Source organism: Eptatretus burgeri, chromosome 5, assembly GCF_056783735.1.
Source record: "Eptatretus burgeri isolate ZD-2024b chromosome 5, Ebu_testis_v1, whole genome shotgun sequence".
NCBI classification, from domain to species: Eukaryota; Metazoa; Chordata; class Myxini; order Myxiniformes; family Myxinidae; genus Eptatretus; species Eptatretus burgeri.
The window spans coordinates 117,883,300-117,899,909 of NC_140965.1; the positions used below are offsets into that span (position 1 = coordinate 117,883,300).

The 16,610-nt window shown below is 43.4% G+C and overlaps 1 protein-coding gene across 12 annotated transcripts in view; it reads left to right on the top strand.

Annotated features, from left to right (window-relative positions):
• The window catches only part of LOC147027227 (pro-neuregulin-1, membrane-bound isoform-like), a 1,384,261-nt gene that overhangs the window by 1,027,298 nt on the left and 340,353 nt on the right, over positions 1-16,610 (top strand). The window lies entirely within an intron of this gene.

A 16,610-nucleotide genomic window follows, 5' to 3' on the forward strand; every position in this document is an offset into this window, starting at 1 on the left:
TGCACTTCCTAACAGGAACCACGACTTGCAGAAAAATCGTGGAAGCGAAAAATTAAGTGAACACTCGAAAGGTATGATTTTGGAATAGTTATTTTCTTCAAAATGTTGTTGGAGAGTGATATAAATGGTCAAAAAGAACATCATAATCTGCATTTGGTGATTTGGTTCAGGTTAAAATCATCAACAAATTGTTCAAGTTTTGTGGATTGAAAATTGTGTTCCATATTCAAGTATATATGTCACCTGGCGAAATATTTGACCATCCCCATCCAATTGTATGCACCATGTATACACCATTCCACCCCCTTTGCTTTCTACCACCACCACCACCCCCCCCCACCTTGCACATACACAGCCTTGTACAAATAACTCATTGTAACTTTGTCTCCAGGATGTAATACTGGACTGTTTCTGCAACCTTGTTGATCAGCGTCATGTTTTTTTTTTTTTGTACACAAAGTCGAGGCTCGTGGAAGAGTTCAAACATAGAACGGATGAGGACATAATCGGAACAGTAGAAAAAGAGGGGGAACACAACAACAGCCGGGATGGGGGGATAAAATAGAGAGGGGGGTGGGGTTGGAAAAATAAGGGATGTGGAGAAAATGAAGGGTAGGACAGGATGTACAGGATGGACAATATGAATACAGAAGGAAGCTCTCAGGAAGAAAAAACTGGAAATTTGGAAGGATATGGGCTTTGGAGTATGGATGGAGGATGACCTGAAATGGTGGTGAACATCTTGAAGACCTCAGTTATATTCACACTCCATGTTTGAAGAATGAGATTAATGAGAATGTGGAAGTTGATTCCACAGGCAGGAAAAAAGAGGAACAAATGAGTGGAGCTGAGCAATGATTCTGGATTTTGGGAGTTGGGAGTTTCACTGGAAGGGTCGTTGGCAGACCCTGTGTGCACTGCAAAAACATGGGGGGAGGGCGGGGGGACAAAGTATTGAAAGAGCAGAGGTGCAAGACCAGAAAGGAGGCGGAATAAGACAAAGAGGTCATCTACCTGTCTGAGATGGCAAATTTATTTTCCCAAAGACAGCTTTATTGTTGGAGTTTCCAGTAATCTTGAATAACTTGTTTCCATGGTGTCAAGCTGCTGAGGAAAGGTGTGAGGCTGGAGTACTAGCCAAGAGGGGATAGCAGTACTCCATCAAGATGCTGATGAAAGCCTTTCGGTGGATAAGAATTCACGTGTGTCAAGGAAAGACTTTGTACTTTGTACGATGGAGAATTGCCTTTTTGGAGGCCAAAGAAAGGTCATGGCTGAGAATGAGACCTGAGCTTTTAACGGACTGAACTTCTTCGAGAGAATTGTTGAGAAAGTAGATGGGAAGGTTTGCCGAAAGGTCCTTTCAGAGAGAGAGAGAGAGAGAGAGAGAGAGAGAGAGAGAGAGAGAGAGAGAGAGAGAGAGAGAGAGAGAGAGAGAGAGAGAGAGTAAGAGTGGGAGATTTGTCAGGATTGAAAGACATATGCAAGTGTTTGACCAGATTGTAATTTTGTCAAGTCCTGAAGAGAGGGAAGAGGCCACTGCCTGTCGATGTTCAGGATGAGGTATGTCACAGCAGAGGGTGGCATCATTAGCAAAGAGATAAATGGGATTTTCCAGGGACTCAGAGAGATCTTTAATGATGATTATGAATGGGATGGATGCTAGAGCACTGTCATTGGATCAATCCACCCTTGACAGGGAGATGAGATGAACAGATTCCGTTGAGCGACACGTTGGCTATGAGGGTGAAGGAAGTCAGGAATCCAAGAGTGGAGTTGGCCTTGGATTCCATTGGCAGAGAGTTTGGAGAGCAAGGCAGAATGTCAAACATTATTTAAAGTTTGAAACATGACCAGAGATGGCCCTTATCTCATGTCTGTCATTGAGGGCCTCCACCATTGTTGGCAGAGTAGAAGCAGCATGTCTAAGGTGGAGTGACCGGGTCTGAATCCAAAATGATGATCTGAGATGAGACTGTTGGAGAAAAGGAGTGATTTTATGCCAACTGCGATGATAGATTCCATGACCTTGCTGATGATTAGAACTTGGCTTATAGGTCGCGAGTTAAGAGGATCCTTTTCTGCATCTTTTTATGTAATGTATTGATGATGGCTAACTTCCAAGCAGATGGAATATGACCTCGGTGAAAAGGGCAAAGAGCGGATGTGTAAGAGCAACAGAGCAGATTTTTTTATAAAATGTGAGCTGATGCCATCTGGTCCAGTTGTACAATCAGAGTACAACTTGATATTGAGTTGAGATAATCTCAACATAATTGAGACATTCAGTCTTTTCGCAACCGCAGTCGGCTGTGGTGCCATGGCGAAGGAATGGATGAAGGGGGTGGGGGGCATACTCCAGACAGACTTAATAAGGTGAAATCAGGTATTAGAATAGGAATCAAAGTTTGAACGTTCGATTTTGAGGTCGGATCAATGTTGTTTTCTTCATCCCCTGAGGGTAGACACACACTTGTTGCAGACTTTGTGGAATGAACTGGGGTTGCCTTCAATCAGATTTGCCTTCCAAGAGGAGATTCAGATTGTTTCAAGGCAACTGCCTCACCACAGGATTTAGTGAACTGCCAGACTCGACTGTTTTCTGAGAATGGGTAAAGAGAGATTTTGACCTTCTTGAGCACATGATGCGATAAATCAATTGGAACAGAGGAAGAGCATGAGACGTTGGTGAAGAAATTGGTCATAACCACATCCAGAAGGAAGGATTTGCCATTAACATCAATCTGAGTTGGAAAGTTCATAGATGGAAAGTTCGGTCCCACGGAGTCACAGAAGACCTTTGCTGAAGTGCCATGGCTGGTGAGCGAGGTACCAACACCCAGATAATTAGCATGATGACAATTCAAATCACCACATATGAGGAAGAGAGAGTTGCGATGAGTGGTTAACAGGTTATCCACGTTGTGTGGATGAGAGAAATGTGGATGGAGTCGTCATTGTTCGGATGGTGGAACACACAGATGAACAAGAGGTGGGAGTGTTGGGAAAGTTTCAGGCAGAGGTACTCCTGGAGGTTGGGAAGTGTAAGAACAGTACATGGAGAGTGAGAAAATTGAGTTTTGATGCACAGTGCGACGATACAAGATAATATTTTTTGGTGTGTAATAGTTGGACGACAATGATGCAGATAGACTATCTCATCATCATTTATTGGTTTTCTATGGTGCCCCCATCGCCTCGACTGATAAATGGGATAAAACAAAATGAAAAAGTAGAAGTCCATGAAAAAAGAAGAAGCTGCAATTGATGAATAAAACAAAATGAAAGCAGAAATCCATGAATAAGATGAAATGAAAGCAGAAATTGATGGATAAAACAAAGATACCATTAATAACCATAGCAATCATTCTGCCATGCAAAGGAGACCCTGGAGCATCACAAACTGGTCAATGAAGTATCGAGAAGCTTATACGTTATCAATTTTCCTCTCTCTATCTATAATCATGGAAATTGAGTAAATTGGAGATTCTGCTGCTTCGTTGTGCAATGCTCATTGGATGGCATACAATGACAAATAGTTAAAATGTGGAACTCATTTACGTGAAAATTGACTTTCACAATAATGATAAGATGATGTCTAACCCGGAAAACAAAATAAGAAATGTATCGAGTTGAAAGTACATAATTATCATCAGTGTAGTTGGAGGAAAAGAATATCAAGTGACAAGTTAATCATGAAAAAAAATTGAGGGTTGACAGATCCATCTTGGTACAGTTAAATGGTGAGAACGTTTGATTTAGAACAGTTAAAGGTCTTTCATTTTCTCCAACAATGATTGTCCTTCTGAAGGTTAGCCTTACTCATTGGAATCACAACAGTTTTCATGCTAGTGTTGAGTAACAATTCAGCATTGGGTAGTAGTATTTGCAAATTGGCAAGAGATGCTGATATGTAAAATGCAGGCAAGCCCCCATAAAGTGCAAAGGGTCCCAGCTGAAAATGGATGCTGTTAGTGCATTAAACTGATAAAAATGAAACTGCTGGAACATCTCACTCAGGCATCATGTTGATTCCAATAACTAATATTCTTTGGTGCTGAGCATTGGTCCTGCTGAAGCAGTTTTATGGTAACAAATATATTGGATGGCTGATAAGATAGCCTCGAGGTATTCACACTCATCTGAGCTGTCTAGCCTCAGTGTGAATCTCGGCCCAGCTATAAAACTGTCATTCTGGTGTGTCGCAGACAGGGCGAGGCATCAGTATGTGTGCCGTCCCTCAGATAGATGTGAAACTGAAACTGAGTCGATGGGTCTCTCACTTCTTTCATCTCTCACAGGCAGGTCGGTGGTCTCTCTGTCTTTTACTGCCTCCTTTCTGGTCTTGCACCCTCTGCAATTTCGGTGCTTCCCCCCCCCTCAAAAAAATTTCTGCATGGCTCACACAGTTCACAAATCAACCCCCTTCTGGTGAAAATATTTAAATCTAGAATCAGTGCTCACCTCCACTCATTTGTTCCTCTTTTTTTCCCCCACCTGTAGAATCAACGTCCACATCCTCTTCAATCTCATTCTTCCCACCAGGTCTTCAAGACAGCTCTTCACCACATCTCAGATCATCCCTCATCACAAACCATGATCCTTTGTACCCTCATTAACCCAACCGAAACCCCTCCTCCTTCCAATTTTCCAGGTTTCCCTCCTTGAAGTTTCCTTCTGTATCTATTTTGTCAACCCCATGCATGTGTGTTTTGCATCCTGTTTTTGTCTATTACCTCCTCATTCGTTCACTGTATTCTTCGCTCTTCCACGCTCTTCCACGCTCTTCCATGCTCTTCCACGCTCTTCCACCTCATTCGCTCTTCCACGAGCCTTGATAATGTATACAAAAAAAAAATTGGGCGTCCCATTTTTTGGCATTAGTTGGTGGACGTTAAATTTCCCACGGTGCCCTTCGTGAAGAGTTGGTGAGCTACTGCTGGCACGCTGAATAAATTACAAATTTACTCTAACCGACAGGGGTCACGGCATCAAGTAGCATAGCCATTCCCCCAGAAGTATGCACTCGATGGCTTACTATTGCCTTCCCCATTCAAATGTTTGGAACTTGGTCAGATTGCTGGCACACAATAAATTGCCCACTATTTTGAAAGACACCATGGGATCGTTCACATCCACTAGTGAATGCTAGCAGATGGGACACTTGACTTAATATTCCTCCAACAGCTCGTGCACTCATTGATACAATGCCATACCTGCAAAGGACTAGATTGACAGTTAATTGTCAGGTTGGGAATCAATCCCAGACTAAACCACTCAAAGGTGAGTGAGCACTCTGCTTCTGTGAATCCATTTAGCCCCACACAAAACAGAACATGAAAATATTAAAACTTTGTGAAATCAATTTTAAAGTGTAATTCCACTGTTGAATCAACTCGACGACGAGAGAGTCCATCTCTAGAGTCAACTCGTTATCATAATCAACAAGAGAGTCAATATGCTACCCCATGCTGTCTTGAGAAAGGAGATGGGTGGGTTCTACGAGCAGCCAATTTGATTGGTCCTGATGACATAAAATTCCATTATATCTTGTCCAAGTACTGCTAAACTGAAGGGTTTTGAAAGTGCTAAAAAGGTGATTTGTGTTCTGCAATGTTCAAGTAATATAATTCAATTGAAATAAAGTAAAGAATTTAAAAGTTGTAACAAAAAAACTATATATTCCAGAGGTTTATCGCTGTTGATGCATTGTCTTATGCACTGCCTTATTTAAAACATTGCATTAGTTATTTGTGCCTGTTGTTTGTGTCCTTTATGAAAACCTTTTATAACCATAAAAAAAAATCTCACGCCTCTGCGCTTCGCAAGCAAGACAAGTTCAGGGCCAAAATAAGTTGCAAAACTACAGGTTTGTTTTCGGATTCGTGTTCAAAATATAACATTCAGTTGAAATGAAGTTGTTCCTTGATCATAAACTAACGTTTGTAGTCAAAAATACAGACAAACAGGCAGACAGAAGTGAACCATTTGCTAATAACAATACCCAATCACTCTTCTACTTTGGCTAGAGACCATGGGAAGAGTCAATTTATTTATAATTCTCACCACCTTAGGTAATTGATTGGGTGACAACTGATTTGTTATTTCCTCCAATTACGGGTGAGGGACGTGATTGGGACTTGTTCAGCATTTATATTTTCACTGCTACTGCTATTGACATTGCACGTAGTACATGCTTGGGAACCTCGATGGTGTGCGGTTTTTGTCAACATTGTCGCTCATGATTTGCCAATAAGTGATGAAACCGGTCCAGCAGCTGAGGGGGTGTGTAGCATTGGTATTGCCATATATGTACCGCTTGTGAATGTTTTGCAGCTGTCGAGGAACTTGGGTTGAGTTTGAAACAGCAAAGGGCTTACTCTTGTGGCTTTTCACGACTTTATGCAGCTTTATTTGGCTTGAAGAGCGTGTGTGTGTGTGTGTGTGTGTGTGTGTGTGTGTGTGTGTGTGTGTGTGTGTGTGTGTGTGTGTGTGTGTGTGTGTGTGTGTGTAATTAGATTAATGCAGTTGGGAGTATCCATTTTAATAAAAAGACACAGCCAACCAATAAATAAAACCAGACTCTACTCTCCAATTTTGAGACAAACAGCAAGAGCACAATCAGCCTCATACAATATTTAGTACTGTTCATACTATTTAGAATGTTAGATCTTCTCTAAAGTGTATATGGTACCATTACAATGTGAGCACATCTTTAATGTTTGTACGACAACATTTGTAAATCAGCAGTAGATCATAGTTAATAAAGTCGCTATTGTCACACACTCCTACTCCTTCGTATACAGCACAAAGCTGTGGGTAGTATCATTGGCTGAAGGCACTGCTGTGCCACTAATGCAGTGCTCCTATTACCAGTACAGTGATACTCATTTTGCCAATCTCAGAAGGATGACAGGCTGAGTCAACCCCACCTGCTGTTAATTCAACGGTTGGTAGGGGCTCAAACTCAGGACCTTAAGATCCCATACCAGCCCCTTAACCGCTAAGTCAACGCCAGACTTTTGTCACATACTCTTCGCAAAACACTTTAGAACCAGAAATTAACTTTATATCAATTTAGTCATTTAATTAGCTTCAGCAAAGATTGTACTCCACTTCAAATTCCCCTTCTGTACCCATATAATTACACCCAATAGAGTGGGGTGGGAGTGGGAAGAGGGAGGGGGGTCTGCTCTTGTTTAATACAATACATATCTTGAGAATTAAAAAAAATCAATGCAGTCACAATGATATTATCGAGCATGTAAACACATTTCCAAAAAAAGTGAAGAAAAGAATAATAAAAACATTTTTTAAAAATACAAAAAGGTTGTCAGGATGTTCATCCAAAAAGTATGTAAACAAGGTAGGGATGGTCACAAGAAATGATCATGTGAAATCATGACGATATCTTTCTATGAATAATGGTTGCCCCTTGAAAAGACACTGTGTGTGTGTGTGTGTGTGTGTGTGTGTGTGTGTGTGTGTGTGTGTGTGTGTGTGTGTGTGTGTGTGTGTGTGTGTGTGTGTGTGTGTGTGTGTGTGTGTGTGTGTGTGTGTGTGTGTGTGTGTGTGTGTGTGTGTGTGTGTGTGCGTTCGAGAGATTTGCTTTTGCAAAAGTTGTCCTGTATTTGCCACAAACAATATAATTAATTGTCCATTAACGACAAGATCTTACTAGTAAAAATAAACCAAAGAATTAATTACATGTCAAACCTCAAGCAAAGTTTACTTATTGACTTGTTGTCCATGTGTGATGCAATATGTTGGTGAAACAATGCAGAGATGTAATGTAAGAACGAATGCACACAGGAGCAGCACTCGTAACCCACATAAAACGATTGGTTGTCCACTACGCACTCGTCACTTTACACATGGATGCTCTCAAAATGCGAGCTTCAATGTTCAAGTTTGGGCTACATGAGACCGATCCGTCCTTACTATCTAGGTGTATGATCATTTTACTTGTATGCTCTCCCTATTACCATCAATTCCTATTTTCCCAACGCCCCGTCTGTCCCTCCCAACGACACACTCTGTTTCTTGTCCTAATTAAAAATAAATAAATAAATAAAAACAAGCCTTTCTCCCTGCATACCAGGAGTATTGATTCTTCCACTTCTTCCTCTTCCTCTTCCCCTTATTCTTCTTTCTCCTTCTGCCAGCACACCATCTTTCTTCTATTTGAGCTGACCACTGCTCACAATTACCTTCACGATTACTTCCGACAACCTCCCATTCTCCAATATTATCGAATCTTCAAAAATCCATCAAGAAATAGATAATAATTTCCCTTGTATCCTTCCGAACAATACACCTCCTAACAACACGTGTCTCTCTCTACCCTCTTCCTGGTACTTTTCATCGATCCATCAGCTTCACTCTGCGTTTACAATTCCAAATTAACCATACACCTCCACAATTTTACTTCAACCTTTCCTTTTCTGAATAATACGCAATCATTATTTTCAAAAATAAATAAATAAATTCACTGACCGAAACACCTCCCGTAACCACGTGATCTGTTTCCACCCTCGGCGTTTACTGATCTAAGTTCACAACTCACCTCACGATCTTTTCTTCAACCTTTCTTTACCTAATCTTATGCAATCTCTATCAAAAAAATAATAATAAGAATAAAACGATCTCTTATAATGCTTAATCTTCTTCCTTCACATGTGTGGTTCTCATTACTGCATCATAATTCACAACTATTTTTCTGTTTAAAAGGACTGCTCTAACTTTCCTTCATCCCTTGTCTAAAAAAAATACTTCTGTTGCAGCGTTTCTTCTCTCCATTCTCTGAATTCGCCTTGATTGTATCCATCAAGAAATGTCTTTAATCGCATCTCTGAACTCAAATTTTTTTTTAAAAAACCCCAGTATGCTTTGTATGTTTGCTTTCCATCAATTGTCATTTTTTCCAACTTCAGTTCCAACTCACCCCTCTCACCGGTCCCTCTCAAAGTAACCATCACACTCTTCTCCCTCCAAGATTCCCTCTCGACTTTCTCAAAAACTCCCCCTCACCTTTCTCCCTCAACTCTCCCCACTCACCCTTCTCTCACGATTCACCCCCCTCACTCATCCAACTCAAAGTTGCCCCCCCACTCTCATCCACAAAGCTACCTCCTTCCCATGTCCTCTCTCCTCCATCTCATCACTCCAACTCCTCACATCCTCAACCACCTTCTGTCCCCTCTCTTATTACTCCCCACTGTACCTCAACCCAGCACCACAGATCCACTCTCCTCATCCGGCCATCTCCCCAAGCTCAAAAAAAATCCGGGCCCTTCACGCAAACCTGACAGATCTTTCCATACAGGTTGCTACTAACAAACCAGACATAATCTGCCGAACAGAAATTTTCCTCCCTCAAGACATCTCTGACTCCCAAGTATCTCTCCCTGGTTACTCCATCCTCCGGTATGACAGACCTGAGCCTCGTCCTGGTGGAGGAGTTGCTCTCTTCATCAAAGACTCCATTCCTCCCTCTCCATGCACTGCCCTCACTCCCTCACACCCCCAGGAATACCTCTGGCTACGGCTTCCCCTCCACTTCCACCTCATGCTTATGTGTGTGTGTGCTGTTTCGTCCACCAAATAGTAGTGACTCTATTTACACCTCACTACCGAAAATATGGACCAACTTCTATCCTCTATCCAAACTCTCTCTCCCTCATATGTGGTAACGTCAATTGTCTTCATGCCAGTTGGCTGGGTGTGGTTAACTCTCTCACCTGTCATGGCACTTCAGCAAAATAATTCTGCGACTCATTGGGACTGACTCAATAAGTCAACTTCCCGACCCGGATCTCAACCAATGGTACTTTATCTCTTCTGGATCTGATTTTGACAAAATTCCCTGACAATATCTGCTACTCTTTCTCTGCTCCAATTGGTTCTTCTGACCACGTGCTTGTTAAAGTGGACATCTCACTGGCTGTTATTAGAGAATGACCTCACCACCGTCAAGTCTGGCATTTCATTCAGGCTGACTGGCAGGGTCTCCAAGCAGCCATCAAACTTCTAGACTGGTCTCCCGTCACAACTTTCTCCAACATCAACTCATCCTGGGAATTCTTTCAAAGAAACTTGCTTTCCCTCATGCACAGATTTATCCCCTCTCGTGTTCAGTTGGCCTACCTTTCCTCCTGTCCATGGTTCACTGAAGCTTGTGGTGAGGCAGTTGTCCTGAAACAACTTGCCTTTGCCTCATGGAAAGCAACCCCAACTGAAGGTAATCTCAGTTCCTTACACAAAGCTTGGAACAAGTGTGTGTCTCCCCTCAGGAGAGCCAGAAACATCTTTCTAATCTCAAGTCTGAACTCTCAATCCTCTCTCCCTCCTCCAAATCCTGCTGGTGTTTCATCAAATCTGTTTCTGGTGTATGTTCCCCCTCCATCCTCTCCCTTACCTCAAATGGCCGCACTGCTGATACCACATGTGAAAAGGCTGAATGCCTAAACTCGGTGTTTGCATCGAAATCTTGTGTCCAAAAAACATCACTTTCTATACCCACCTTATCCAGTCACACCCATCTGTTCCTGGACTCTGTGTCCTTTTCTCCTGACAGGGTGGAGAGTTTACTGTCAAACCTCGACTCAGTTTCTCCAAACGGTCCAGATGGCATCAGCCCACGTGTCCTAAAAACCTGCTCCTCCGCTCTTGCTCACCCTGTCTCTGTTTTATTCAACCTCTCATTTTCTCAAAGTCATCTGCCATCTGCTTGGAAATCAGCAAACATCACTGCCCTGCATAAAATAGGTACAAAGACAGATCCCTGTAACTACAGAGCAATCAGCCGTCTCCCAATCATCAGCAAGGTTATGGAATCCATCATCGCTTCAGACATTAAATCCTTCTTCTTCTCGAAAGGCTTGATTTTCTGATCATCAATTTGGTTTCAGATCAGGTCACTCTACCCTGGAAATGCTGCTTCTGATCTCCCAATAATGGATGGAGCTACTCAATGTGAGACATGAAATCAGAGCCACATCCATAGACATATCGGGTGCTTTTGACACGGTCTGGCACCCTGCCCTGCTTGCAGACTTTCTCTCCTGTCGCAACCAACTTGTGGCCATAAATGGAGTTCTCTCATCCCCTCTTCCTGTCCAGGCTGGAGTTCCTCAAGACAGCGTTCTGGGCCCTGTTCTTTTTCTGGCTTTCATCAATGATCTCTCTGACTCTCTGGAAAATCCTCTTTATCTCTTTGCAGATAACTCAACCCTCTGTCGTACCAGACTGGTCACCATAGGTCACAGGTCATCCCTCAGACCGGCAAGCTGCAGCTTCTTCGCTCTCTGCAGATCTGGGAAAAAAATTCACAAACTGGTCCAACACGTGGAACATATCTTTCAATCCTGACAAATCTCACAATCTCACTATGTCTATCTGAAAGGACCATTTAGAACTCCCCCCCCCCATCTACTTTCTCAACAATCCTCTGGAAGAAGTCCTTTCATTCAAGCTTCTGGGTCTCACTATCTGCAATGATCTTTCCAAGATGGCTTACAAAGCCAGTCACCGACTGGGAATCCTCCATCGTGCAAAGTGCTTCCTTGGCCCACCTGAGCTCCTGACCACATACAAAGCTTTCGTCCGCAGCCTGATGGCTTGCTGCTCTCCCCTCTGGGCTGGTCCTCCTGCCTCTCGCCTTTCTCGGCTTCACGTTGTGGAAACCAAGGCATTTAGAATCATTGATATCTCCCGCGATGAGGCTGAGTCTTGGTGCCTCTTACTCTCTCACTGCAGGCCAGTTGGTGGTCTTTCTGTTTTCTACCATCTCCTCTCCGGTCTCGCCCCCCCCCCTGCTCTGTCTGCGATATGTCCCCACCATATTTCCTCAGGCTGCTCAAGGTCCGCAAACAAACCCTTTGTGGTAAAACTACCAAAATCATGGATCACTGCTCACCTTCACTCTTTCATTCCTCTTTATCCCCGCCTTTGTAATAAACTCCGACACTGTTAAATCCCATTCTTCCCTCTAAGCCTTCAAAACAGTAGTTCCCCACCACCTCTTATCTTCCCCCATCCAAATCCTCGATCTTTTCTACACACTCAATCTACCCCAAACCTTAATACCAAACCCACCTCCTTAATCTTAATCCCAATCCCACCTCCTTCAAGTTCCCTGCTTTCCTTCCTGAAAGTCCTTGTAGTGTCCATCTTGTATACCCCATGTTCCCTGTCCCATTCCTCTCCCTTCCACAGATATCCTGATGTCTCTGTTCCCCATTGTTTTGTCCTTCCCTCTCCCACCCCTCTTGTCTCGTGCCCCCCTTGCTGTGTGTTGTGTGTTAGCTCTCATACGAGCCTCGACGATGTAAACAAAAAAAACATTTGTAGAAAAAATAAACAGTCATGGCTGAAAAAAGGATGGGATGGAGGATAAGACAATCAGACAATTGCATAAGCTTTTCGGGAACTTTTTTGCATTGAAGAATTAAGAACATCTTCCCCATATGGATTAAATGAACGAATTAATGATCCATACATACATACATACATATGACATAATGGCCAAAACAATCACCTCTGTTTTAACACCTTACCACAATAATCTCAGAGACGGAGTACTTAATTATGGACATAAACATTCAGTTGCAGACACACCACAACAAATAGTAAATGATTGGTTAGATCTTAACAAATCAAATATTTGTAAATTACTAGCTTTCTGCAGTGGAATTACTTTCTGCACTTTCTGCACTTTCTTTTCTGCACTTACATTACATTAATGAAACTGCAGTGGAAATAAGATCAATACTTCAAAAAAAACAAAAACTGAAAGAGGTTTGGAAAATCGTTAATATATTAATGGAAGAGATGATCAAGAGGAACTCCCAATCAAACACATGAAAGCAATTCTGGACATGATTGACCATATAATGTACAAAGAGAATCCTAAAGAAGTTGATCATAGAAAAGAAAATAACAATAGATAATATAATAACAAAATTATGTTTGATATCAAAGGGGTGGAAATGATCGATATATCGAAAATATTACAACAAAAGGAAGTGTGGGGTAAACTTCCAGAAACAATACATCAGGGAAAGCCTCCAAGGGTTGTACACTTTATGAAACGCAATTCATGGAAAATTCTTCAACTACAAATAAACTACAATCAATAGTTGCAGAGGAATGTTTAAATAACACTCATCATTGTCATTGTGAACATTTCGTATTTAAAAATCCACATCCTAAACACATCATCACAGGTGATCTCACAAGAGTGGAAGATGGACAGTTACGAGCATTACTTACAAAAGGACCAAATTGTAGAGAAAACAAAACGATTAACTGGAATAAAGAAATGGAACTTACAGTGAGTGATAGGATTGATGGAATGGGTGAGAGAACAAATTGATAAACATACAATACCACACACACACAAATGGTTTTGTGGTTGCAGGAGGTCGAGAAACATGTAAAAAGGAGAATTGTTGATTTGAAAAGAAAGGTTTGAATCAATAATCCAAAATTAATTTTCAACACTCCAGAGGCAAGTGATAATTTAAAACAGCTTCAAACACAATATGTTATTGTTCCAATTGACAAAGCAAATAATAATATTGCATTTGTATACAAAACATTCCACAATCAAACACTTTTGTAGGAATTGGGCTCACAGACCGGACTCTCAAAGACGTACAAAATAAGTAACGATAATATAATAGACTTGATACAACACCATATAAATCACTCAAAACCTAGAAGACTGTTCGTTCCAGATAAACACCATAAATTACCATTCATTTATTGGATCCCCAAAATGTACATAAACCCACGTAAGGTGAGATTCATCATCGCAAGTGGAGAATGTAGTTTGAAACTATTGTCAGGTAGTATTACAGGGACGATGAAACTCATTTTTAAATGCCTGAAAAACTACCATGAAAGGACGAGGTTTTATTCTGGTATTAAAAAATTCTACATCATTGATAATTCCAAACCTGTTATCGACATTATCCAAAACATTAATGACAAGAAAAAAAAAGCAATTGGAGATTGCAGACCCTGGCCAGGACTGCTTTTGTGCAGTGCATTTTGTGTAGCGTTTGTGTGCTGGTGTTTTACGTAATTAATGAGACATAATTGGAACTGCCACTTTATAACTGCTGGCAGTGATGACCAAGACGTCCCGCTTTGATGCAACCCCGCTTTGATTGGATACCTGACCCTGCCCCATGCCGTTTTTTATATTATTATTCATTTTATTCAATAGGAAGAGAAAATCAAATAGGTACAGTTGGAGTAATCATCCATTGGAGCAATCAGAAGGAACCCAAACAATAAAAAGGCAAAGATGAAGTCATCAGGAGGAACCTGGAGAGGAATCGCATTTCAGCTGCTACTCAGGTATGGGAGCATGTGCCAGAACAGCGCGTCGCTGCGTCCACTTTCCGCCGGTACTCCAGGGGCCTCCGTCTGGCCATCCCCCAGGCAGATGCCAGGCCCATCCCCATCTCCTTGAGATGATGGTCAACCTGCTGCAACCATGAGGCACGTGGTCGGCCCACTGGCCTCCTCCACTCATGAGACTCCCTCGCTGAGAGAATCTGGTGAGCAGGATCAGCGTCAGGAAAACGAGCCACATGTCCATACAGCCGCAGCTGACGCTCACGGACTATGCAGGTAACAAATCTCATCCGAGCCTCTCTCAGCAACCGCTCGTTGGACACAAAATCCGACCAGCGATAGCCAAGGATTCTCCGAAGAGACCTGGTACCAAAGGAATTAAGTCTCCGTCTCAGATCCTTGGTCAAAGTCCAAGTCTCGCACCCATAGAGCAAGACTGGAAGTACCAAGGACCTGAAGACTCGGACTTTCGTCCTCCCGCACAGGTACCGGCAGCGCCACACCCCATGATCCAGTGAATCCATGACTCCCCAGGCCCGACCCAGACGTCTATTGACCTCCGGCTCACAACCTGCGGAGACATGAATATCACTGCCAAGGTAAGTGAATCTATCCACGACCTCAACATCCTCACCACAAACAGACACAGACAGGACAGCAGCATCCAAGATGTCACCGAAAGCCTGGATCTTTGTTTTGACCCAAGAAATCCGTAATCCCAACGGCTCCGACTCCTCATTCAGCACCTCGAGGGCCCCCAAGAGGATGTCTAAAGTCTCCGCAAAGATGACTGCATCATCTGCAAAATCAAGGTCCGAGATCTTGACATTGCCAAACGATGCACCGCAACTTGATCTCTCTGACATCCTCCCAAAAATCCAGTCCATACAAGTGCTGAAAAGTGTGGGGGCAAGTACACACCCCTGACGAACTCCAGTAACAACTGGAAATAAGTCAGAGATGGTACCACCACACTTCACAGCACTCTCAGTACCAGAGTAGAGTTCAGACATCAGATCGATCAGTTTTGGTGGCACCCCACGAAGACCAAGAATCCGCCAGAGGACATCCCGATTCACTGAATCGAACGCTTTACAGAGATCAACATAGGCTGCAAGCAGCCCCTGCCGAAACTCTCGTCTGCGTTCGGTGAGGACACGAAGTGCAAGGATACGGTCAATCGTTGACCTCTTTGGTGTAAAGCCTGACTGCTCTGGACGCTGGTGCTCAAGCAGATGGTGGCGAACCCTATCAAGAATTATCCGAGCAAAGACCTTGCCCGGCACTGAGAGCAGCGTCACCCCTCGGTAGTTGTTGCAGTCTTGGCGATCACCCTTCCCTTTCCAGAGAGGGACAACAAGGCCCCTCTTCCAGTCAGTTGGGATGGTGCCTGTGTTCCAGGCAGAGCACAAAACTGCATGCAACGACGCGAGTGCAGCATTTCCACCAGCCTTGAGAAGTTCGGCATGGATGCCACAGATCCCTGGAGCTTTGCCCCGTTTCAACTGGTTCACCGCAGCCCGTGTTTCCACAAGCGATGGTGGACCACAGTTGATTCGAGGGTCAGCAACAGGGATTGTAACACCCTTGACGTCCAACTCGACAGCTGGGGGATCAGCCTGGTACAACCGCTCAAAGTAACCGGCCCAGCGGGCCTTCACTTCAGACTCCTCTGTCAAGAGCCTACCACTCTCTGCTCGAACTGCAGTGCTCCGAGGGATGGGCTTGGATGAACGTAATGCGCGAATTCCCCTGTAAGCGGGACGAGAATCACCTGTCCACAGGTGATGCTCTACCCCCTCACAGATTCCTCGCACATAGGCCTCCTTGTCCACCCTCAGTGCACGTACAGCTTTACGCCTCAGCTCCCTGAACAGCTCAGCTCTGCCATTCAGCCTGGCCCTGCGACTCTGGTCAATGGTATCCAGTGTCCCTTGAGAGACAAAATTCTTCTTTGCCCTGCGGTGAACTCCAAGGCATCCACCGGCAACATCAAGGACGGTGGTCTTGAAGGTGCTCCACAACTCTTCAGGACCCCCAAAGCACCCAGACCCCCAAGTGTCCACTCAGCCTGTTCGCAAACTCCTCAGCTACTCTCTCATCCCTGAGCTTGGCAACATCCAGCCTAGGCTGGGATGGTACCATTCTCCAGGATTTAAGGTGCAGCTTTAGAGTTGCTACAACAAGCCTGTGGTCAGTATTGAGGAACTGAGCACTCCGGTAGACCCTGCAGTTCTGGATCA